This window comes from Drosophila montana, unplaced genomic scaffold, assembly GCF_035044405.1.
Source record: "Drosophila montana isolate Dmon_TW-CO22-7 unplaced genomic scaffold, ASM3504440v1 contig_3848_1, whole genome shotgun sequence".
Taxonomy (NCBI): Eukaryota; Metazoa; Arthropoda; class Insecta; order Diptera; family Drosophilidae; genus Drosophila; species Drosophila montana.
In genome coordinates this window covers 3,890,058-3,903,809 of record NW_026998720.1, presented here as the reverse complement: position 1 = coordinate 3,903,809, position 13,752 = coordinate 3,890,058, and the positions used below count along the sequence as shown (strand labels likewise).

Sequence of the window (13,752 nt, the reverse complement as noted above, 5' to 3'; positions counted from 1 at the left end):
TTATTTCCAACAATATTCGTGTGTGCTATACATAAAGAAACAGTCTCCTAAAGATTTGTAATCAACTTGAAAAGAATAAAGAAAATTCTTCAAATTAAAATGTGAAAACGTTGTCTTTATACCATACCATGAGTGTGTTTTAAAGAATAAAAAAAAAAATAGGTTGCTTTACTCAAAATTTTGGAGTTGTGTACAAATCAAAGAAGACAAACAATTTTTATTTATTTATATGTTACAGGACCAAGTAATAACTCAAACTGTGACAAACATCGTCTTGAAAGTCCAGGTTATCGAATAAGAAAAATGCTTTTTAAACTAGAATATCTTGACAACACTAAGATATTGTGAAAAAAGTCGCAGAAGCGATTTTAATATTGCATTTTCTTTAAAATCTCACAATCTGTCAAGCTTAACCAAAAGACTTTTCTACTTTTAATATTTTTCTACTTGAAAGACTTTCAAGTAAATTTTTATCAACAATAAATCGAATTTTCTTTCATTTATCATAGATAATTTAATTCGCATTCTTGTAGTGTACTCCCTTTTCTTCAGGTAACAACGCCAACTGTCTCTCTCTCTTTCTGTCTCTCCCTGTGTACAGTTGCGCACAAAGCACAGCTGAACATAACCTAGAATTTGCAGAAGATGCGCATCCATTAATATTGCCATCGCATGGGTTTGTGTACATGCGAATATATTGGAATAGAGCATGCAAATGGCGTACGCTTTTCTTTCATCGTATCCATTTTTGCAGCCGCCTGTTCAAAGCAATTGAAGCAGAAATGCCTCAAATCATGTTACACATGACAAACAGGACTAATGTGGTGGCCACCAGGCTGCTGCCTGGGCAAACTTTGCGACTTTCGCAGGGCAAATACAGCCCCCACTCCAACCCTTTAATGAAACATCCAGCGGTTGCCAACACAACCAACAGTGGCTGCAAAAAGTATATAGAAAAAATATCTGCAAACTTTAAAGCAAACAACAGAGCGGAGTACGATTCGTACCACCGCGGGCGCTCATACTCAAATGCGTTTGACAAAATGACAACCAGTGCTTGGACCCCGTCCCCACCCCAAACGGATTGAGCCCACTGATTGCCCAGGCCGGGCGACTGGTAGCTGGCAACTGGTGAATGGTGAATGGTAAATGGTGAATGGTGCCTGCTGCCTGGTGTTTGGCGGGCGCCTGCGTGTGCTTCACGGTTTATTGGTTCCATTTCGCATGTCAAGTTCTCCGTCCACCAAGCGGCTAATTTGCAAATAATATGCATGCGAGTGTGTGTGTGTGCGTGTGTGTGTGTGTGCCTTGCTGGCATTTACATTTTTGCAAAAGGGTTCCATCTCATCCAACCACCAAGTTCTCTATTTGCACGCTTTGGCGGTTTGCTGGCAAAATGCGAAATTAGATTTGAAAGTCCTATTTGCGTGCAGCTTTACCGCTTTCTTCTTTTGTGTCTTTATCTCTTAATACCCTTGCAGAGGGCATATTAATTTTGACACGAAATGTGTAACGTAAAGAAGCAGACGTTGTCGACTCCATGTATGTAAATAATGTTGATTTTGGCGACCTTTCCAAATCTAAAATATTTGATTAGTTCGACTTCTCCAGCTAAACAAATATTTAAAAGTATATATGCATAATTCTCTCTTCGTCCGTTCGTATGTCAGTCTTTCTGTTGCGGACACCTGGATCGAAGCACTCCATCATTTAAAACCTTTTTGATTTTTACAGATATTTTTATATCTAGTTTTGCACGGAAGCATATCAAAGCACTTCTAAGCGAAGGGCATTTAATATTCGGTTTGCGGCAATTGGCCGTGCTCTCCTGATTTTTATTTACTTTTGCAAATTAAGGTCACAATTTTCGGCATTTATTTGGCCCTTTTTTGCAAAATGTTTGCCCATTGGCCCTTACCTTTGAAGATCTTGGGCTTTCAACTCACGTGGCCCACTTGAAAGCCCAAAGCAAATATGTTGCCAATTTGTTTAAGCCGGCATATCTTTGATTTGAAACAAGCGCCTTAGCTGTGTGTCTATATGTCTGTGCCACACAGTCTGCCACATGGCACAGCAATGTTTGCATTATGCAAATGACGTGCCGCTTGGCTGATAAGAACCGGCGCAGGTAAGCGCGGAGCGAACAATTGATTATGATTGTGATTATGATTGAGCGGCGCGCAAAAGTCAATAACAATAGCATAATGCAAAGGACACAGATACAGCTGCCAACAATGGACGCGAAGCGGTCCCAAGGTGCCGTCCAACCCCCCCATACCCGACCGCAAAGGCAAACGCAATCCCAGCTACCAATTCCATGACGGAAACTGTGAGCGCACCACTTAAAATTAATGGAAATGTGTAGCACACACACACACACACACATACAGAGAGAGAGAGCACACACAATTGAAATTTAAATAAAAACTGTCGATGCTCAAGTGAAGTTCCCAGTGCTCCACTTGCTGCCCACTCAGCTCTGGCGCGTTCTCCACCCCGCTCTGTGCCTGTGCGTCTCTGTCGAAGCGTAAAATATTATGTCATTATCAAGGAAACGCAATAAATTTCTCTGGACGCGCGTTAGTCAAATTTCAATACAATAAAAGAAATACAAGAAACTGAAAAAAACACAAGTAAACGCGCTGAAGTTAAACCTGCCCCGACTTGGAGATACTCTGTACACACAAACACAGTTAGCCCAAATGTGAAGAATTCATTTTAAACTGATTTTTTGTTTATTTTAAAATGATATTTTATAATAAAAATCAAGACACATAATTTTGAAAATATGAAAAGTTTCACACTAAATTTGGTGTCTCCAGCTTCTATAATCCCTAAACTATGCACAAAAACCCAGAACTGAAAATCGAATTTATCGATTGTTGGGGGAAAAAAAAAAGTTTGGTATGATACCCAAGAATCTTAATTCAAAATTCACAGACAGACATGAAATATATCTACTCTACGCCTGTTGCCTGTTACATTCATATGCACAAATAGATTATACCCTGTCTTACGCATTTTTAATAAAGCACGGGGCATAAAAAAGAATAGTACAAAAAAAAACTGTTTGAATTTACAATTAGCTGTGGATGGAGTTTGAGTGGCATTGTTGTCATGGTGTGTGTGTGTGTGTTTGTGTCAATTGATAAAGTGTTTGAGCCAGCGTCCTGCCGCGTTTTATTTTTTCACAGGCCACTGACGAGTGCCACTCAAAGACGGGACCACCGCGGCGTTATTATCTTGGATTTGGCATGCGTTGCGCCTGGCATCTAATTACAGAAACAGGAGCTGCGCTCAGGAGCCAGCGACAGGAGGTGACGTTGGATATTCAAATGCGGCCAGAATATGCGGCGTTAAGCTGTGAATGACACCCGTTGCCTTGGCCGCGCCTTTGTGCCGCCTGTCCAGTGGCCCTGGCAACTGTTGCCACTGGGCAGGGCTTGGCGCTCGGGCGGGCAATACAAGTCATTAAGCTGCTGTAATTGCTGCGGCCCGACTTATCAGTCGAGCTGGACCCAATAACCATATATTTACGGAGTAACTTCTTTTGCTGATCTCACCCGCAACCCCTGTTGTTTTTATTGCCAACAACTTTCAGTTGATTTGTGTAAGTGTTGGACGCGAGTTATTGTGTTGGCCAACTCAATGCACATATGAATTGTTTATAGGCCATGGGCGAGACCACACCCACACCCACTCGCAGCTCATATCCGAGTTTCATAAAGGAAATGACATTTTTCTACGGCACTTTTCGCAAACAACATTTTTGCCGATTGACATATATCACCTCCAGTTTCGCATCTCTGGCTCGACGCTTAACGTTCCACATTTCCGGTTTTGGTTTTTCCCGTTGACTGCTTCGAGGATGACGCAGCGGCGGCGGCGTTGGCCGCTTTTCTTGGCTTGTGGCATAAGTCGATTATATGCGGAAATGAAAACCCATAAAACTCCTTTCCTACGGTGATTAGTTAACATATTTTTCGTCGCAACATCCACAATTGTATGGCCTTTTCTTTTTTTTTTTTTTGGGTTACGTATTCGGGAAGGGAAACAATTATTTATGTGAAATATTATTTATTATTTATTGTTGTTGTTCTTTTGGGTGTTCCTTTATGAGTGTGTGTATGCACTCGAGACCGAAATTGTTGTTGCGAGTGGTTGAGGTCCATTAAGTTTTGTGAGTGGCCGGTCATTTATGAGTTATGCATATTAAAAGAGGTTTCAACAGTTCATATGTGTATATAAGTTCATAAATTTAAAGGAACTTTAGTGAGAAGAAAGTTTATGGGTTTTATTAGTTTTAGACATGAATCGAATATAAATATTTTAAGAGCTTTTTATTTATTATTGAAATAAATATAATATAATAATAATATTTTATAAAATATTCATAACAATTCATTAAACATGCACGTCTTTCAATTATTTGAGTTTAAAGATAAATATTCAAAAGTTAAGAACATGCAAGAAGGCTCTAGTCGGGAGTCCCCGATTAGGGGATACCTTGAACCTTATTCTATCAAGACCAAATGCAGGCGCAGCGCTAGCATTAAAATGATAGATACTTGATCTGTAATTTCTATCATAGAAGCTACATGTCAAATTTGGTGACCGTAGCCTTTAAAACCTAAGAGATTTGCTCAAAAAACAGTAAATCGCTATCGATTTTTATCGATTGCTTGGAAACGGGGAAAGTTATCGATTATCGATTATCGATTCTAAATTTTAAGTTTCTAGTTCTTATAGGTTCGGAGATCGACACGTTCATACATACGGACAGACGGACAGACAGACAGACAGAAATGGTGATCAAGAATATATATGTACTTTAAAGGGTCGGAGATGCTTCCTCCTCCCAGTAGCATACATTTGCACAAATATATTACACAGCTTTTACCCATTTCCAATAGGTTAAGGGTATGCAAATTTTAGTTCTTTAAAAACTATCCGAAAATCGATGAAAGTTTTGTGTTTTATATTTTCCACTCTAAATAACATATAAAAAGTAAACTACATTGTTGTAATAATCATTTAGCATGTTCTAATGAATTTTTAATTGTAGCAATAATTTTTTCTATGCCAACTTTCTGGCTTTTTTTGTAAAAAAAATATATCATACATTTTTGTTCAATATTAAATATCTTCAATAAATTCAAAATATAAGTTTGCATATGCCTTTGTTCTCTTATTGAAAGTCCAACTTAAAAGCACGCCATATTCACCCGACGGCATCGGCAGCGGAATAACTTCTGGTTTTAGATACAAGTCCTTTACTATAACCGGGCCCTGTAAATTAAATGAATATAAAACAATTTTAAGGTAAATATACTACTTATGCTTACCGTAAATGGACACGTGTGGTTCAGATTGGAGTAATCCCTGAAGATTCTGTATATGATATTTATAACTGGATTATTGTGCTTCCGTTGAAACTCACAGATGTCAAATGTGATGTCATGTTGCCACGGCTTAAACCCATTCGCCTTTTTCATCAACTTAACTCGGCATCTTAAATCGTAGACTGTGTGTAGGAAAGTACCCGTAAATTGCAAAAGGGTCTTGTTTCTCTGAACAGCCTTCAAACGGCAGGTCTGCAGCAAAAATGTCTGATTGTCAGAACCGCACACGGCATTTGTCCATCTCACATGAACAGCAACCTGAATATAACTTTTCATGTAGAAAGCATTTGTGGACACAAATTTTACTTACATTCAACATCAGTTCTTCAAAAACTATTAATATAATGAAGGGAGCTAAGAGCGAGCTTCGCATATTGTCTGTTCACTGTCTAAAATGGATTTACATAAAAACAAAAAAAAATTAAAATGTTAAGTTTTTTACGCTTGAGTAAAACTATTTTTGAATGAAAATTTTGTAATTTTAACTTGTATATTTGTTCAATTAATTAATCATTTAACAATTAATAACGCATTTTCAATTTTTTTTGGATTAATTTTGGGTTTTACAAATTAAAATAATTATAATTAATCAGTACAGTCTATTAGTTTTTATTTTTTGTAAACAACTACAGCTGCGAGTGCGATCTCAAAGATAAGAATGTTAGAAAAATCTTAAAAAATATTAAGTTAATAAATTCATGTTATCTTGAAAACATGTCTTCTTATATAAAGAGTTGGTAGAACTTAGTTTTGTTAAGTTTGCCTAAGACATTAAAAAAAAAACAAACACAAAACTTTAAGGTGCACGCTCTTAATATTGGATCGTTACATATATATATATATACATATATATATATATATATATATATATATATATATATGTATTTATGGGATTGGAGAGGTCTTCTTCTAGGTCTCCTTTTTGTATTTATTTAATATATTTTTATTTCGTTTTATAAAACTTGCTGCGCTTAGCGTATGCCATAATATTGTTTTTCAAGTGTTTTTAATTGACTTTAATTTTATAAAAAATCAGAATATTTAGATTTCCTAATTACAAGAGTAAAAAACCACATTATTTTGCATTTTGATACATTTAAAAGTAAATTAGGCTTCAAATATTCTAAACGACATTTTAAGTGATAACAAAAAAATACTTAGGATTTGCATATTTAAGAAAAAAATGTATATATCAATTACATAGCCATTTAAATTTCCTGCTTGAAAAAAATGTCCTCTTAATTTTGGGAAAGTAGAGAGAGATTTTTTAATGCAGATGCATCTGCAACCACAGCCGCTGCCACTGTTTCTTTTATATTTTACTCTGACAAGCACAGCGCGCTGACAAATAATTGAAATCAATCAAAATGCTTAAGGACACAGGACCCTCGGTCCTGGAACAACGGGAGAAGGTAGCGACACGTGCGCGAAATGTTGCTAACTAATCAAAATTCAATTTGGCAACTCTGGCCGGGCGCTTAAATCATTAAAATCAAAATTCGCAAATGATGCGCATAATAAACTCAGCGCTCGTTTTCCCATGAAGCGACCAGGAGCCAGGACCAGGAGGCAAGACCAGGGCCAGGGCCAGGATCAGTGGCTGACAATGCTTGGCTTGATGGGTTCATTCGGTGACAATTGAAATATAGCCGGGCATTTGTTGCTGCCAATGTTTGCAAACATGTAACCCTGCCCCCCTACCCCTACCCCTACTACCACTGCTCAGCTTGTTGTTGCGCCAGCCAAGCGTATCAATAAATCCATTTAAAATTGCGTGCAGGCCGCGTGTGTGTTGTGTGTTGTGTGCCGCGCCGGTCGGGTCGAGTGTTTGTCCTCTCAGGCCGCACATAATGCAATGGGAATTATGGCTGCTTAGTGCCTGGCAAAATATCGAAAATAAATTGGCAGCGACAGCGAAACAAAAGCGCCAAAAGACGTCACCAATTGACATCGACATCGACATCGATAACCACCGCCGCAACCCTCACATAGGCCCAGCCTAGGTAACCCCGGCTAATACCGTCCCAAGTCAGCCCAATTTCAGCAACCCTCAATTTAAAATGCAAAATCAAAGTAAATCAATTTCAGTTCGCAAAAAAATAATACAACAACATTCGTGTAAACCAAACCTGGGCACGTTCTGTGCGTTAAGTCGGCCAATAAATCAAATTAGAAAATTTTTACTTTGATTTTTTCTGCCTCAAAATTATGCGCATATGCGCTAGAAGACAAACTCGGCCATAAAGGACATCCAGGACACACTCTACGCACTCAGTCAAGTCTCTGTATAGACATTGTAATTTGTGCAAAATCCTTAAAATCCAACACATTTATCACAAATATGCGCCCATAAATCAGGACACAGACGTTAGCGGGCGGCTGGCGCCTTGGCCAGGGGGCGTGGCACTTATCATGGCACAGTTTCCACTCTAAAATCGAGGCCATAAAATGCGCCTCGTCGCAGCGGGCGCGCCTAATTTGCACATTTTCACTATTTTAATGCTCTTCTCCGATTTTTTAATGTGCTTATTTATGTGGCCTGTTTATGATTTTATGCGCTTTCTATGCTAATTTCGGCCACAGAATAGATCGTAAACTAAAGGTGACGTCATTTATCATACACAAATTTATGCAAGTGGGCGTCACAAATGGTACTTAAAACTGAATGTGTGACAGAGTATCTCTCTGTGCTTATCTGAAAGATACAAACTGTACTTGTAGAACTCTAAGTACTTGAAATATTGAGATTATCATTGTAATAAATAGTTATTTAAAAGCGCAGACAATAATTTATAACTGAGTACTTAGAATTAATTAATTGAAGTAATTATGTATCTAATTTGGGGTGAAATAATCAATTATCTTATTGCCAGAGATACTCCAATATGTAATATTATAATAATTCATTATTCTTTTAGTTTTAATTTAAATATAATAGTGCCAGATATACCCTCAAATCTAATCTAACGTCTCTTATTAATTACTTACCGTATATATCTAAATTAGAATGGAACAATCCATTATTAGTATAAGCTAATAACCCATTCTTAATATAACTTGAATATCATATTGTATGAGGTATTCTATATCTAATACCCTTATATCTAACCTAATAGTAAATTATTAACAAACTTAGTTTTATACCCTTGCAGACATATTATGTCTCGAAATGTGTAGCGCATAGAAGGAGCCATCTCCGACCCCATAAAGCGTAGATATTCTTGATCAGTATCAATAGCCGAGTCGATATACCCATGTCCCTCTGTCCGTCTGTCTGTATCTATGCGAACTAGTCTCTCAGCTTTGCAAAAGTACCTTTTTCTGTTGCACGCAGTACATACGTAGCAGCCGGCTAGATCGGACCACTATATCATATAGCTGCCATAGGAACGATCGGTCGAAAATTAGGTTCTTGTATGAAAACCTTTTTGTTTATCGAGATATCTTGACCAAACTCGGCATCTATTAGTATTACTATGCTACTCATATATTTGCATAATCCTAGCATATCCATAGAAACGATCGGTCGAAAAAATTGAAAACTTTTTTGTTTTGACTAAACTCGGCATTTATAAGTTTCGTTATGCTCCCTACAAATATACAAAATCTTGTTTACATCGGATTACTATATCATATGGCTGCCACAAGAACGATTCGTCGAAAATGAGGTTCTTGTATGAACAAATTTATGTTTTTCAAGATATATTAACCGAACTCGGGATTAATTTTGTGTAAGATAGCCCTTCTTTCTCGTTAAATATCATATTGCCTCTTAAGGGTTTCTCGATTATAAAATCAGATTAAGTAGGAAACATTTTAAGATACATTTAAACATATTATTCTATCTATTTTTTTCTAGATACCCTGATTTACCTGATTTAAGCAATTTTGTACATGATGTAAAATTTGCACATATTCGTCATAAGCGTAATGCACTACTTGAGATATAATACATACGATACATGTAACACATGTAACCACATGAATATTAAGGGTAATTAGAACAAGGGGCCGTGGCAAGAATTAGTCTTAACATTTTTGTTACTTTTCCAAGCATTTTTCGCCTTAAAATAAATGTAACTGCGCTTAGCAACCCTATTTTAATTCAATGCGTTGAATTTTCTTTTACAAAGAAACAAACGTAACTATTGTTCAAAAATTGTAACTCTTACGACTTGAATTGGGTTCATCAATCTGTCAGCACAAACGGTTTTATATATACAGATATTTCACAAATATATGGAAATCTCATAGCTATTATAATGATTATAGCTATCATAGCTTACAACATAGTTAATCTATTCTTTACTAAAATAATAAACAAAAGAAAGTGACGTTCAACCGAGTTGAAAAAGTTAGTTTCGTGTCCTTGTTGGACCTTGTCTTCTTTAGCCTTGCATGAATTCTATATATGATATGCCATTATTTGCCTGCCTTCATCTAGTCATACCAACAAATAGAACCAACAGCTGCGACTTACTTTTTACCAGAATCTCTCTTAAGTAATTTTTATTTCGACATTTCGCTTTGTATCTACCATTTGGTGGCCACTTTTGGGTTCCCAACTCGTTTTAGTGTCGTTAAGCAAATGCTTTTAATAATTTAAGCCAAGATGAAAAGAGCCAACTATGTAAAGTATATGAGTATCTAAATAAATATATGTATTTACGACTCCCCCGTCATGTTGTCAATAACAATTTCGCAATGACACACGCAGATACACAGCGAGAAAAACCCCTTCGCAGACAAGCCAACAAATCGCTGCAAATTACGTTCATAAAATTTTATCACCCAATATCGGAAATGGATTCCTTGTTGTCGGAAAAAGAAAAAATAAATTCCCGCCCAGACTAATGGCCAGCGTATGACCCCTGCCAAAAATGTGAACCAAGTCTCGAAGCAGCTGCGTGCATGTCATTTGCAGCCACTCGGACAGACCATCAAAGTAGTTGTAACAATTGCTGACTGGGATTTGGCTAGTAAAAATAACAGAAAATGAAAAGAAAAATAATAAGAAGCAAAAAAGGGTTGCCATTGCCATTTGATATTTTTTGATGGTCATAAGCATTCATAATTTCATTATTATGAAGTGTCAAGTGCGCCCTACTGTTGGCCCATTATGGAAATGGAAATGGAAATGGTCGCTTTGCGTGACCATTCTGAGGGCGGGTTACGAGCCTGGGGTTTGGGTTTGGCTGAGCGCGCGATTGGAATTTTAAGTTGGCCGTAGCAAATGCAGAGCCTTAGTCAAATCAAACGCCGTCTAATTACTTAGAGTTATGCGCCTAATTTGGCGCAATATTTCGTTGCCAGGGCGATGAATCATGAGTTGGGCCAGTTGGCGAGTCAATCATGCCAACTGTTGCCATCAGTCAAGTCCAAAATTGAAGCCGTTGTCAGCGCCACGGAAGGGTGCAATCCGTAATAAACGTGGCGCATTGGATTACATAATGTCAAGAAGCGCGCCCAAGGCAACTAGTGAGTGCTGCTGCCTCTTATTATTTGATTTTATTTTTGGGTCAGCCCGGGGCAGCTTGGGTCAGCGAAGGGATTACACATGAGTGCGAAACTGGGTCTAACCGCAAAGTACCAGCAGCAGCAGCAAGAGCAAGAGCAGGAGCAGGAGGAGAGCCAGCCGGCTCATGTAACCACAAAACGGCTTTTAGACTTGAGACAGGCCCCCGGGGGCCCACTAGCAACTGGTAAGTAAGTTCTGCCCAAAGATGAGCATCGGTTGAAGTATTATAGTTAATGCCTTGGACACAGATTAATCAGCGTATTGGGCAATGAATTCAAATAAATGCGCACACATAAAACACATGAGCTAATGAAGCCAACCCGGGGACAAGCAGTGTGGGCGAATAGTCAGCAGATTTTTCACATTTTTCATCTAATTGTGGGAGCACAAATCAAACAAGCGACGACACTTGAAGGGTTTCTACAAATTACAACTCTCAATCAATGCAATTTACACAAAAAGGAAAAAATAAAGAAAATCCATCAAAAGCATAACCAGCACAAAAACCACTTGAGCATTTTTACTGACCCCTCAAACAGTTTTCTTTCTCTATGCCCTGTGCTCATAAAGATCTTAGAATAGGGTATGTTATGTGAAGGACTCAGTGGGAAGAGGACTTCTAGCATTTATGATATTTTCTGGATATATTTTCATAAAAATCAGCTAATTCGGCTTGGATGTGGCCAGAGACAGAGGGATATTTATTTGAGAGAGTAAAACGAGACCTATAGAAGCAATATTTAACTTTATATTTTCATATTTTTAATAGCTCCCTTAGATGCTTTTATATCTTTTTAATTACAATTTTTTATTTTATTAATCTGCAAATCCGAAATTTCTATTATAAATCGGAAGTTATAACTAGTAAGTTATTAAGGCCAGCGACATCCCATTTGGTCAAATATGATATATCATTATTGAGAAAGTTTTTTTAACTTAAAGGTTTGCCAGCCAGAATCTTCTAATGTGGCATTTGCTTAAGTTTTGTATACTATTCACAGAACAAGTTCATTACAGATACTTTATGATCCACCATTTCTCCGAAATCAATAAAAATTAATTCCATATACTAGTTTTTTGTAAGTAAGGTACGTAGATGTTGATTATAATTTTTCTAGATAGTATTTAGAGATTTGGGCTCCTTCAAGTCACTTCTGACCCGTGTGCAGGGTATCTACTAGTCACTCACTCACGATTAAGTCTTCCCTTCTTCTTTTTTTGTGGGTCGCAACAATAAATTATAAAAATTTGTGGCATAAATCATTGGTGCAACCACACAGCAGTCACATATTGGCAGCATATAAACTTTTCACTTTTCAATATTTGCTCGGACTTTTGTCCACTTTTGTTTGCTCTGCTTGTCCAGTGGGGCGGGAGGCACAGGGTGGGGGCAGGGTGAGTCAACAACAGCGCGTTGTGCGGGTGCGTTTGATTTGTTTGGCATATTGAAGTGGTCAAGTAAAATGCTGTGGATGAGGGCCAGCCACATGAGGCAACAGCAGTTGCGACAGCATCCGTATCTATGTAACTGGGCGGAACCGTTCGCCCAGTTATGTGCGTTAAGTTAATTGATTAAGGACACTTTGTGGGCAGCGGCAACGTTTATTCTGACAAGAAACCGTAGAAAGTATGGCACAAATTTACCGTTGATTTGCGGCCATTGTCCAGCTTAAATTGTGCCAGCCGAGGCAGTGTATGCGTCTGACCCATATGAGCCATAGTTGCAACATTCTGCGGCAGAGTGCGCCTTTGTTGCGCATTGATTGGAATTTTATGAGCGTTTACCTGCTGTGAGGGGTTGAGTGTGTTGCTTTAAGAGCAGGGTCCAGTCCACGATTTAGCCAGCTTGGTATGGCAGCCAGGCAGCCACCCAGCCGGCATATTCAGTTATATTTATGCGTTTAATAAGCAAGCATGACATGTTGGAAATGTCATGTGTCGGCTGTCATTCAAATGAAACAACTGCCAGCCGCGGGACGCCCTCTTGCTTTCCTTGCTTTCCTTTCCCCTTCCCCATGCCATCCACGAAGTGGCCATTGGGGAGACGCGTGCGCGCAGGATGTGCTTGATTACTTTGACATTTTGCATGGTATATCCGTGTATTAATGAACGAAATAAATTTAATTTTGGCAATTAATGCACTGAGCATCAGACGTCAGCAAGTTTCAGACGTTGCCCACCCGCAATCTGTTAACTTTATGTTTATCATTATTGACTCGTGAGTGCTTCTACCCCACACACACTCGCACACACACACTCACTTTCACTTGTCGCTCATAATGAGCTCTGCTGGGCTGACTGTGCCGCCCCATTTGGGCCGTTCTTAGCCATGGGCGTGGTCCGTTCTTGGCTTAGATTGCTTCGCATTCGGTAATCAAATATTGTAGCTGCGCTTTCGCTTTCACCCGAAAATGTTCGCAAATTGCAATAAAAGGGGACAGCAAGGGAGAGCTAGGAGCATTCTTTGGGGGTTGAAAGGCAAACACTGGACACAGACAGCGCTTAGTCATCATCGTCATCATCCGGATCGTTGAGGCGTCCTGGTTGCTGGCCTGAGGCGGCTTATTGGATTCTATTTTTTCGAGTGCTACTTTAACGCTATTTACGCGACAGTTGTATAAGCGAAACCCTGGCCGGAACAGCAGCTGTCACGACTCCACAGTGCGACAATCATTTGGAGTTCACACCTGCAGCATTGTGGCAGCCACTTCAAAGGCAGTCGCAACCTGAACAAAGGCTGTGTCAGAAAACTCCTGGCAATTAGCGCTAAAAGCTGCATCAAAGCCAGACAAAAAGCTAAACGTGAAACGTACCTAATAACTAGATTGGAGA

General features: G+C 38.6%; 1 long non-coding RNA gene across 1 annotated transcript; it reads left to right on the top strand.

Moving 5' to 3' along the window:
* Nucleotides 1-2,409: 2,409 nt before the first annotated feature.
* LOC135438653 (uncharacterized) lies at nucleotides 2,410-3,938 on the top strand. The gene is made up of 3 exons (XR_010437916.1): nucleotides 2,410-2,579; nucleotides 3,195-3,610; nucleotides 3,672-3,938. It is a non-coding gene; the product is annotated as an uncharacterized LOC135438653 (long non-coding RNA).
* Nucleotides 3,939-13,752: the final 9,814 nt, after the last annotated feature.